This window comes from Artemia sp. Qi Xiang Cuo, chromosome 4, assembly GCF_049724085.1.
Source record: "Artemia sp. Qi Xiang Cuo chromosome 4, ASM4972408v1, whole genome shotgun sequence".
Classification (NCBI taxonomy): domain Eukaryota; kingdom Metazoa; phylum Arthropoda; class Branchiopoda; order Anostraca; family Artemiidae; genus Artemia; species Artemia sp. Qi Xiang Cuo.
In genome coordinates this window covers 25099927-25111972 of record NC_142797.1, presented here as the reverse complement: position 1 = coordinate 25111972, position 12046 = coordinate 25099927, and the positions used below count along the sequence as shown (strand labels likewise).

Sequence of the window (12046 nt, the reverse complement as noted above, 5' to 3'; positions counted from 1 at the left end):
CCTGTTTTGAAGTTTCTACGACAACACCCTCTATAAAAACCTTATATGCCCCCTGGGCATAATTTAAAACCCTTGCCCTGAGGGTTGTGTGGGGATTCTCCTCGAAAATAATTTTCTATCTGGAAATCAACTACGCTGAACAAAATGGCTATCTCAAAATTTTGATTGGATGTGTTTGGGGGAATGATTGGCGTCGGGGGGGGGAGGCTAGTTGCCCTCCAATCATTTTCGACTTAAAAAGGGCACTAGAACTCTTGATTTCCAATCGAATGAGCCTGTTTTGAAGTTTCTACGACTACGCCTATAAAAATCTTATTTGCCCCCAGGGCATAACTTAAAACCCTTGCCCTGAGGGTTGTGGGGGAGTGTCCTCCTCAAAAATATATTTTCTTTTGGAAATCAACTACGCTGATCAAAATGGCTATCTCAAAATTTTGATTGGATGTGTTTGGGGGAATAACGGGTGGGGGGGGGGGCTAGTTGCCCTACAATCACTTTCGACTATAAAAAAGGGCACTAGCTTTTTGAATTTCCAATAGAATGAGCCTTTTCTGAAGTTTCTACGACAAAGTCTTCTATAAAACCCTTATATGCCCCCAGGGTATAACTTAAAACCCTTGCCCTGAGGGTTGTGGGGGAGTGTTTTCCTCAAAAATATATTTTCTATATGGAAATCAACTACGCTGAACAAAATGGCTATCTCAAAATTTTGATTGGATGTGTTTGGGGAAATGATGGGCGGGGGGGGGGGGCGGGGGCTAGTTACACTCCAATCACTTTCGATTATTAAAAAGGGCACTTTAATTTACAATCGAATGAGCTTGTTTTGAAGTTTCTACGACAACGCGTTCTATAAAAACTTTACCGACCCCCAGGGCGAGACATAAAACCGTGACCTGTTTGGCTGTGGGGGAGTGCAGTCATAAATATCCTATAGTTGATGTACGAAACAACGGCTCTTAACTAAGGTTCTATATACACATTTGGAGTGGGGGTGTTAAATAAACTGATTGGCGTGGGGGAGGCTATTTTCCTTCTGATCACTACCAAGTATTGAAAGGGGCCGTAGAAATCTCAATTTCCAATCGAATGATCCCCCTTTGAAGTTTCGAGGACAACCCCTTCCATATGACGTGCCTCTGGGAAAAATAATAATAATAAAACATTGGAGCCGTATGGCCTTTACTATAGGCAACTCTACAGCGTTGCCTCTGATATCATATTTATAGCCTATATTTCTAGATCTATATTTTAAATCATTGCATTGGATTTGATGCAGCGGGAGTACTTATTTTTTCTTCAGTAAAAAGGGAATCATTATTCCTTACTAAATTTTTTCTTTTATGGACAATTATGAGCATTGCTCCCCTCATGAAAAGAGGGCTACGGGCACCGACCCGACCCCCGTGCAGCGTTTGGAGATAGCTGACACATCCTGGAACGTTCAATACCAGTCCCATGTCCCTTTTCAAATCACCGCGCCCTCTATGAAATCTCTCCCTTGGACATTCAAGGTTGCAGTAGAAGTACCAAGGGGACATCGAATAGCCCTAGAATGGAATGCATATGCTCGTGATCTATTAAATGACATTGAGAATAAGAAGGAGATCCGTATATCACCAAGGAAATTAAATACATTGTGTTATAGATTTCAGAAATAAAGTTTCATATATTTATATGAAAGAATTTTAAGAGACTATTTTCTCTATTTTAATATATTTATATAGATGACTACTGACTCAATACGGGATACAACCTGATAACCAAATTCAATATTTTGAAACTTCTTCAGAATGTAACAGTGATAAGGTAAACCACGACGAAACACTACTGAAATATTCCAACTCTTACATTTCAGCGAAAAATCTTAAATGAATTTGAAACATCTTCAGAATGTCACACACAAACACACACACGCACAAAGACACACACAAACAAACAATGCACAAACACACAAACTAACACACAAACAAACACACACAAACACACACACACATACACACACACACACAAACACACACACAAACAAACACACAAACACACACACACACAAACACACAAACAAAAACACAAAAAAAAACAAAAAAAAAAACACACAAAAAAACACACACAAACAAAAACAAACAAAAACACAAACAAACAAACACACACAAACACAAACAGATACACTACTACATACACAAACACACACACACACCTCCGCAGAAACAAAGACAAACATACACAGACACAAAAACATACACATACAAACAAAAAAAAAAATAAACACAAAAAACATAACACACACACAAAAACAAACACAAACACACACACACAACACACACACACAAACACACACACTTCAGAATGTAACAATGATAAGGTAAACCACGACGAAACACTACTGAAATATTCCAACTCTTACATTTCAAAGAAAAAAAAATCCAAATTCAGCTCTGAACATCAAGAGCTTACATTTAAAATACAAAAAAAAATCCTAAATGAACTTCGATATATTTTCAGAATGTAACAGTGACAAGGTAATCCACGACAAAACACTACTGAAATATTCCAACTCTTACATTTCAACGTAAAAAATCCAAAATGAACTTTGAAACATCAAGAGAGTTTAGCAGTGACAAGGTAAACCATGACAGAACACTACTGAAATATTCCAACTCTTACATTTAAATGAAAAACATCCAAAATGAACTTTGAAACATCTTAAGAATGAAACAAAAACAAGGTAAACCATGACAAAACACTATTGAAATATTCCAACTCTTGCATTTCAACGAAAAAAAATCCAAAAGGAATTTTGAAATATCTTCAGAATGTAACAGTGACAAGGTAAACCACGACAAAATACTATTGAAATATTCCAACTCTTAGATTTCAACGAATAAAAGTCCAAAAGGAACATTGAAACATTTTAAGATTGTAATAGTGAGACGTTAAACCATGACAAAACACTACTGAAATGTTACAAATCTTAAATTTGAACGAAAAAAAAATCCTAAGTGAACATTGAAACATCTTCAGAATGTAACAGTGACAAGGTAAACCACGACAAAACACTACTGAAATAATGCAACTTTTAAACTTAAACGAAAAAAAAATCAAAAATGAACTTTGAAACATCAAGAGAATGTAACAGTGACAAGGTAAACAACGACAAAACACTACTGAAATATTCCAACTCTTACATTTCAACGAAAAAAAAAATCAAAAAATGAACTTTGAAAAAACAAGAGAATGTAACAGTGACAAGGTAAACCACGACAAAACAGTACTGAAATATTCCAACTCTTACATTTCAAAGAAAAAAAAATATAAAATGAAACATCTTCAGAATGTCACACACAAACACACACACACACACACACACACAAACACAAACACAAACACAAACACACACACACACACACACAAGCACACACACAAATACATACACAGAAACACACACACACAAACACACTCACGAACACATACACACAAACACAAACATATACACAAACACACACACACAAACACACAAACACGAACATACAACTGAAATAATCCAACTCTTACACTTCAACAAAAAAAAAATCTAAAATGAAATTAGAAACATATTCAGAATGTCACACACAAACACACACACACAAATACACACACACACAAACACGCACACACACACACACTCACACTCACAAACACACTCACTGTGTGTGTGTGTGTTTGTTTGTCTGTGTGTGTGTGTTTGTCTGTTTGTGTATGTGTGTTTTTTGTTAGTGTGTTTGTGTGTGTGTGTGTGTTTGTGTTTGTGTGTTTGTGTTTTTGTGTGTTTGTGGGTTTGTTTTTGTTTTTTTTTTTTTGTTTGTGTGTGTGTGTTTTTTTTTGTTTAGTTGTGTGTGTTTTTGTTTTTTTTGTGTGTTTGTGTGTTTGTGTGAGTGTGATTGTGTTTGTGTGTGACATTCTGAAGATGTATCAAAGGTCATTTTAGATTTTTCGTTGAAATGTAAGAGTTGTAATATTTCAGTTGTGTTTCGTCGTGGTTTACCTTATCACTGTTACATTCTGAAGATGTTTCAAAATATTGAATTTGGTTATCAAGTTGTATCCCGTATTGAGTCAGTAGTCATCTGAATAAATATATTAAAATAGAGAAAATAGTCTCTTAAAATTCTCAAACCTCGACCCTTAAGCCTAAGAAAATAATAATAATAAATATATGAAACTTTATTTCTGAAATCTATAACACAATGTCTTTAATTTCCTTGGTGATATTAGGGATCTCCTTCTTATTCTCAATGTCATTTAATAGATCACGAGCATATTCATTCCATTCTAGGGCTATTCGATGTCCCCTTGGTACTTCTACTGCAACCTTGAATGTCCAAGAGAGAGATTTCATAGAGGGCGCGGTGATTTGAAAAGGGACATTGGACTGGCATTGAACGCTCCAGGATGTGTCAGCTATCTCCAAACGCTGCACGGGGGTCGGGTCGGTGCCCGTAGCCCTCTTTTCATGAGGGGAGCAATGCTCATAATTGTCCTTAAAAGAAGAAAAAATTTAGTAAGGAATAATGATTTTCTTTTTACTGAAGAAAAAATTAGTACCCTCGCTGTATCATGGTGGGGCATAGTGGCATTGGGGGGGGGGGGAACATAGGGCCAGAATCATAATAAGTATGATATACCTCATGTACTGGGCCCGCAATTCATTTAAATGCAGTGTTTACATATTTTTTTGTTTTGATATTGCTCTTTACCAATCTCTGATGATCCAGGTTCAAAAATATTTAACAATTCGTTAACTATAATGGGGTCTGTATAAACTAGCCGATAAATTATATTATAATTAATTTCTTTGCCCACTAAGAATATAAATAAATAACTTACTTCTTGCGTGTATCCTTCATCAATATTCCTTTTGTTAGAATGCATGCTTGTATTTCAAATGCCAATTTTGAACTGAGAAAATAACTCATTGTCAGAGTTAAACAACCACGCCTTAACAGAAACATGATATTTAACTCCAAAACCATGGTGTCGAGAACAGCACGAATTTTCATGGTAGGCTGAATCATTGTACTGTCTGCTTGTATGGCGGGAGTACTGTCCGCTTGAAACTGTTATAACTATATAGGTGGACTGTGCGCTCTTAACTGTTATAGCTATATGGGGGGACTGTGCGCTCTTAACTGTTATAGCTATATGGGGAGACTCTCCGCTTGAAACTGTTATATTTCCTATCTGTCTTCTCTCTTTAATTGACCTATCACTACTAGTGTCCTCCTCAAAAAAATTTTTTCTATCTGGAAATCAACTAAGCTGAACAAAATGGCTATCTCAAAATTTTGATTGGATGTGTTTGGGGGAATGATGGGCGTGGGGGGGGGCTTGTTGCCTTCCAATCACTTTTGACTATTAAAAAGGGTACTAGCCCTTCGAATTTCCAATCGAATTAGCCTCTTTTGAAGTTTCTACGACAACGCCTTCTATAAAAATCTTATATGCCCCCAGGGCATAACCCAAAACCCTTGCCTTGAGGGTTGTGGGGGAGTGTCCTCCTCAAAAACATATTTTCTATCTGGAAGTCAACTATGCTAAACAAAACGGCTATCTGAAAATTTTTATTGGATGCTTTTGGGGGAATGATGGTGGTGGGGGGGGGGGAGTTGCCCTCCAATCACTTTCGACTATTAAAATGGGCACTAGAACTCTCAATTTCCAATCGAATGAGCCCTTTTTGAAGTGTCTATGACGACCTCTTCCATGTGAAGTGCCCTGCTCTAAAGGAAAAAAAATAAATAGTACATTGTGCCAACATCGTTCTTATATGCCCTCAGGACATAACTTAAAACCCTTGTCCCGAGGGTTGTGGGGGAGTGTTTTCCTCAAAAACATATTTTCTATTTGGAAATCAACTGCGCTGAATAAAATGGCTATCTCAATATTTTGATCTGATGTGTTTGGAGAAATGATGGGCGGGGGGGGGGGGGGGGCAAGTTGCCCACCAATCACCTTTGACTATTAAAAAGTGCACTAACCCTTTGAATTTTGAATCGAATGAGCCTTTTTTGAAGTTTCTACTACAACCCCTTCTATAAAAACCTTATATGCCCCCACGGCATAACTTAAAACCGTTGCCCTGAGGGTTTTGGAGGAGTGTCCTCCTCATAAATATATTTTCTACTTGGAAATCAACTACACTGAACAAAATGGTTATCTAAAAATTTTGATTGGTTGTGTTTGGGGGAATGATGGACGTGGGGGGGGGCTAGTTGCCCTCCAATCACTTTCGACTATTAAAAAGGGAACTAGCCCTTGGAATTTCCAATCGAATGAGCCTGTTTTGAAGTTTCTACGACAACGTCTTCTATAAAAACCATATATGCCCCCAGGGCATAATTAAAAACCTTTGCCCTGAGGGTTGTGGGGGAATGATCTCCTCAAAACATTTTTTCTATCTGAACAAAATGGCTATCTCAAAATTTAGATTGGATGCGTGTCGGGGAACGATGGGTGTTGGGGGGGGGCTAGATGCCCTCCAATCACTTTTGACTATTAAAAAGGACACTAGCCACTCCAATTTCCAATCGAATGAGTCCCTTTTGAAGTTTCTACGACAACTCCTTCGATACGAAGTTCCCGACTGAAGAAGAGGGAAAAAAACACATTGTGCCCACATCGTTCTTTACTTAGGCAGCGCTAGCGCGCTGCCTATGATAGCTACGACATCGGAAAATAAAATACTATAGTGCATGAAAGCAAAGTTTTTGGTTATCAATTCTTGTACTCTATTATGGTCTTAAACAATAGATTTACCCTTAATTTCAATAAAGGTCTTCATATGGGGAGTGTAAAATGTATATGGCAAACCAAGAGGACCGAAAAATTCAATTGAATCTCCTAGTTTGAAAGAATAATAGCCTGTGACCTATTTTTTTATGTTTGACGGGCTGCTGTTAACAATTGTATTGGTATGGTTATCACCTTGAATGTGTTCAAGGAAATCCGAGAGTACCCAATATGATTTGTGGTTGGACATAAATAGATTCATAATCGGATAATGCATCGATGATCCGTTTTAGGTGATCTGCCAGTATGTTTCAAATTCAATTTGTGATAGTAACGTAATGCTTTCGGTCAAGGTATTGGTGAATTTGCACTCTATGTTTATGTTTCCAATTCTAACATCACTCATGACTTGAGTACCCGACAAGTCCAAAACAATTATGCCGTGAGTTTTGGACAAGAGTGAATTAGTTATTCCATTTTGAAATAATTATGAGTCATGGTCCTGCGATTGCATTTTCAATTCATACAGAGTTCTGTAGGTTTGTAATCAAATGATAAATTGTACTGGGAAATCGTATGCACATTACACTCAAGACTGGATAAGCCGAAAAACTGAAAATCGCGGGGACAGCTGGTCCAAGATCTAATAGCACTAGCACTCTCCACAAAGACACAGGTGAGTTTTGAGGGGATTTCTCCATTGGTAAATGATGAATCAGTATAATTACAAGAACTTGTGGCGATATGACGTTGATTGGTGATCAAATAGAGAACAAGAAATTTTTATATTGTCGCCGTTGGCTCTCAGTGTTTTCACTGCCAAAGCAACAGAGTTCATAACCCATTGTTTTTGACATGAAGTATTGCTGAAGTGAGATTGACAGTTGCATCGGGTGCTGCAGCATTTGCTGTTTGCAAAATGAAATTACTTGAGGCGAGTGTTAAATTTATGCCAATTTTAACGTTGGGAGGCATCCGTTGGGATATATTAAATGTTTCATGATTTAATTTACTAACGAGATGATACTCTTTGGTCAATGCCTCATTTAGCTCACCATTAGCTTTCTTATCCGATCTATATTCATATCCCATTGCCAGACCTCTCAATTCCTTATTTGACTTTGGCGTCATCAACATAAATTGTATGTAGCTTGCATAGTTCGATAAATTGTTGCTAGCTCTCACCAATGTTACATTAATATACACATTAATTTGTTTGAATATATTGTGTAGAAAAGAATTTTCATTGAATAGACCTTTGGCAGTGGTGGGGGTCTGATTGTGGACTTCTTCTTCACCATAAGATTTAAATCAATAAAAGCTAATGATGAATCAATGAAACATTTTTCATTGGAAAATATTTGAAAGTTTATTTTTTCTGACAAGGGTTGTTGAAGATGAAATTGTTCATAGTAGCCGTGGTTGAAACTGACATTGAAAATTCCAGTGTTCAATAGATTTAATGCTGTAATGATCGATGTATGTGATTCTCTGTGCTCGAGATAAGTAATCTTATGGGAAGAAATCTTTCTTCAGTCTAACAATCTTTTCTTCCTATTGATCTTCTTTTTTCTTGCTAATTTTTGCAGATTCGTCGATGTTGAAGATGATGTCTTTCGCTTCTCACCTGGGTTGAGACTGATGAGTGAATTATATTTTTCTGACATTTTAATTGTTTTTCAACAACTCTGGCTGAAGATCTAATATTTTCCCTAAGTATCTCCTTGAAAGTTTCCCCCGAGCCCCAGTCCTGTAGTGTTGAGGCAGCATAATTTGTTGCAGCTGGGTTTAAAATGTTTCCTAGCGAAGGGTGGTACAGGACGAAAAAGCCCAGCAAACCAGCTACCAAGATCATACATTGTAGTATGCCCTTTTAATAGCCCAATCCATTACCTATCTAATAGGGATTCAGAGCAGCAACATCAAAAAACAATGCCGGGGCAGACAAAGGGAACTCTTCTACTAATCATCTTGAACGGGTCGAAAATGTGATTTAATGACAGAGACCCTATTTTTTCCAGCTATAAGATCTCTAACACTCAGTTAAGTTCTGAGTGTTAACCGAAATTTCCAAATATGAAGAGTTTACAGGAACATTGTTTCAGGTATTTTCAAACAGAGTTTGAAGGTATTTTCAAACTCTAGAAGCAACTGGCTTTCCCCCAATTGATATCCGTGGTGAGAATAGAGGCCTAGAGATTTTATTCTAATGCAGTGTTAATTATAGCTTCTAATAAATTTTATGGGGTTAATTACTAAACAAAGATTTCCAAAAAAATGAAATAATGACAGAACATGAACTTCTAATTGAATTTTCATCCACTACGGTTTGATAAAATACTTTGGTTTGTTCCATGAACTTAAAATTGAATTGCGATCCATTACGGTTATATACATTGCTTTAGTTCGTTCCAATGCAAGTGCCAAGATTATTTTGTTCAAAGTGGCCTAAAAGTACTGTAATCCCTAGTATGATGAGTGAATGACAGTAAGGGAATCAATTGTCGGAACTAGGAATAGTATGATGAATAGTAAGTACGAGGGATCGTATGCCTCTAACTACTTTCCAGAACTTTGTAGACTGAAAAATGTCGGTAACATGACAGGTTTCCTTATAACTTCATTTTTTTTCAAGTATTACATAATTCTTTTTTGTTAGTGATTTTTTTTTGCAATTTAAATTTATAAACTTTTCTCAATAATCATTCTTCTTTCATTTCCTTTCTTCTATATAGACAGTGAACGAATATAAGCAAATGTAAAATATATATTTCCTTTATTCTAGGGCAATACAGATCCATTATCCCCACAGAAAAGATCAAGGAGTACAAATGATAGAAACTTTGGAATTGCCACAATTGGGTGGAGAGTCGATGATCTACATGATTTATATCTTGGACTTCTACCCTGCGATAACCTCAACTCTAATGTGCATTGTTTGTGATGAAACTTTGCATCAGACGAATCGATCTATTGAAATGTTGACTAGCTCTTCTATTGAAAACTTAAAAAAAATTGAATTTGTCCTCTTCCCTAGATTATATTCATATATCGAGGGATTAAATAGACATTTAATATCTGACTTTTTTTAATAAAATTGTTTTTTTTACCTCCTTGATAAACCTATATCCAGTTATAGTAGGATAGATTAATTCACTGCTTAACAATATATTGGAAGATCAAAGTTTGAAATCCACCATGATCATTTTTTTAATGAAAGATTATCTAGGCATTTCAATTTAAGATGATTCATCGCAGTATCTAAAGAACTCATAAATGTGTGGATAGAACAAAACTGTAGGGAAAAGCTACCACCCTCCATATTCACTAGGTTTAAGACAAAACTCTTAGCTACTTACCTGTTCAATAGATGCTCCATAAGTCATATAAGTATTCCATTTATTAGACATAATTGTGTCCTTGTCAAGCACTGTTGAACTAATAATATCAAGATAACCTTTTGAGACCTTTTTTGTAAATTCCCAAGGTCAAAGAAATCTGTTACGCAACTAGTAAACAAGCCATGTAACAGTCCATTGACCCAAACCAAGTACATTGGTGAATAGGTGCATTGATTCATTGTGTTAATTCATTATGCAGATGGCTTCCCAATTGTGTGACCTTTGCTCAAGGTCAAAGAAACATGTTACGCAACTTATATACGAGCAAATTAAGAGCCTATTGACCCCAAAAGAGGGCAATGGGGATGACCTTGGTGCATAGAGACCTCTGAAGTATAACCCATACACTATTAACATTTCTATAAAAAAAAAACACCCATCATAGAACTCATTATCATCATAGAACTCGTCCTGGAGAAAAGTCTTTCGACTTTGATATGTAAGAAACGTTTTACTTCAATCTCTAATTTATATCATCATCGAATAATACGAACTAGAGGAAAACGTCCCGAATGTAATATATACGTGATCAAGCCTTCTACAAAGAAACATATATCGAACTGATCGTTAAAACCTCATACTGGAGAAAAACCTTTAGAATGTGATATATATATATATGTAACGCCAAATCCTAATTTATATCATAATGAGAGAACTCGTTCTTGAGAAAAATCTTGAAAATTTAGTGGCTTAAACTGGAGATTAAATATGAAAAAACTGGTTTGTTTGGTTTAAACTTTTGGTTTTTTCTCAACCGCTTCCTCAAAGTCAAAGTTTTTTAGTGCTTTAAAAACAGTTATTATAGTTCACTAGCTATTGTCTTTCAACAGTCGTTCTCAAACAATTGGGAGGAAAAGTCAATTTTTTCGAAAATTACGAGAGGTTGTGAAAAGGTTAGCCGATTCGCGTAAAAACGATTTTCTGTTAATTTTAAATTTTAATGTCGCTTATTTCTTTCAGTTTAAAAAAATTTTAACAACTTTTTTTAAGTAAAATCTCTAGTTGTTTTTCAAATCTTGCCGAGACCTAGCAAAGATATTGTATGAGGCACCGCCCCTCAATTTTTCATGGATGGAAATTCTGTATGACTGGATCTTCAATGGGACTGAAGCAATCGCGACCTCTACGCCAAAATACTCTGATCTTTCAATGCTGTACATTGTATATATATAATTTAAAAATATTGACACATTTTGTTTACGGTGGAGAAATGTTACTATTTAAATTTGCTGAAAGTGAAACTCCTGGTAGGACTTGCCAAACCTCCTCCTCCCGAGAAATCTTCTAGTTAGACACATGTTTTCCCAGCATACCCTTTTACTGCATGTGTGCTGATAGGCAGGTAAATTGAAAATTTAATGCTGCATAGAGAAAGATTTTCGCAATGGGAGGGGTATATTCCCCTCCCTCCGAGTAGCATTAATAAGGACGTAGACCTAAAACGTTACAGGGAAACAAGATGGACTATATATTCATTTCTACCAGTTTAAATAAATAAAATTCTAAGATAAATTCAAAACCGTTTTTCCGAAAGATTGCCGACTTTTCGCCACCTGCTATACATCTCGAAACGCCACATGTGCCACATAGTTCAACCATGCTTAGCACGGGTTTATCACGTTTGGCATATCACCACCACTCTTGTTACTGTTCCGCCACACTTGGCACAGTACGTCTATGCTCGGCACAGTCCTGCCAGTCTTTGCACGCTTCTCCAGGTCCCTAGGTTACTTCTCAGGCTATATGTAACATTTGGCTAAATTTCAACTCGTTAAACTTAGTTCTTTGGATTTTTTATTCGTTGTCGGAAGCTTAGGTAACCAGACAATTTTGTTTAGTGTTACGTCATTATCTGGGTTGTTATTACCCTAAGACCCGGA

General features: G+C 36.4%; 1 long non-coding RNA gene across 2 annotated transcripts in view; it reads left to right on the top strand.

The window, feature by feature from the left end:
* Positions 1-9874, top strand: part of LOC148952922 (uncharacterized) — a 73579-nt gene extending 63705 nt beyond the window's left edge. For both annotated transcript variants that reach the window (XR_016141684.1, XR_016141685.1), the window contains one exon: positions 9551-9874. This is a non-coding gene — a long non-coding RNA (uncharacterized LOC148952922). The remainder of the gene's footprint in view (positions 1-9550) is intronic.
* The last annotated feature ends 2172 nt before the right edge of the window (positions 9875-12046 follow it).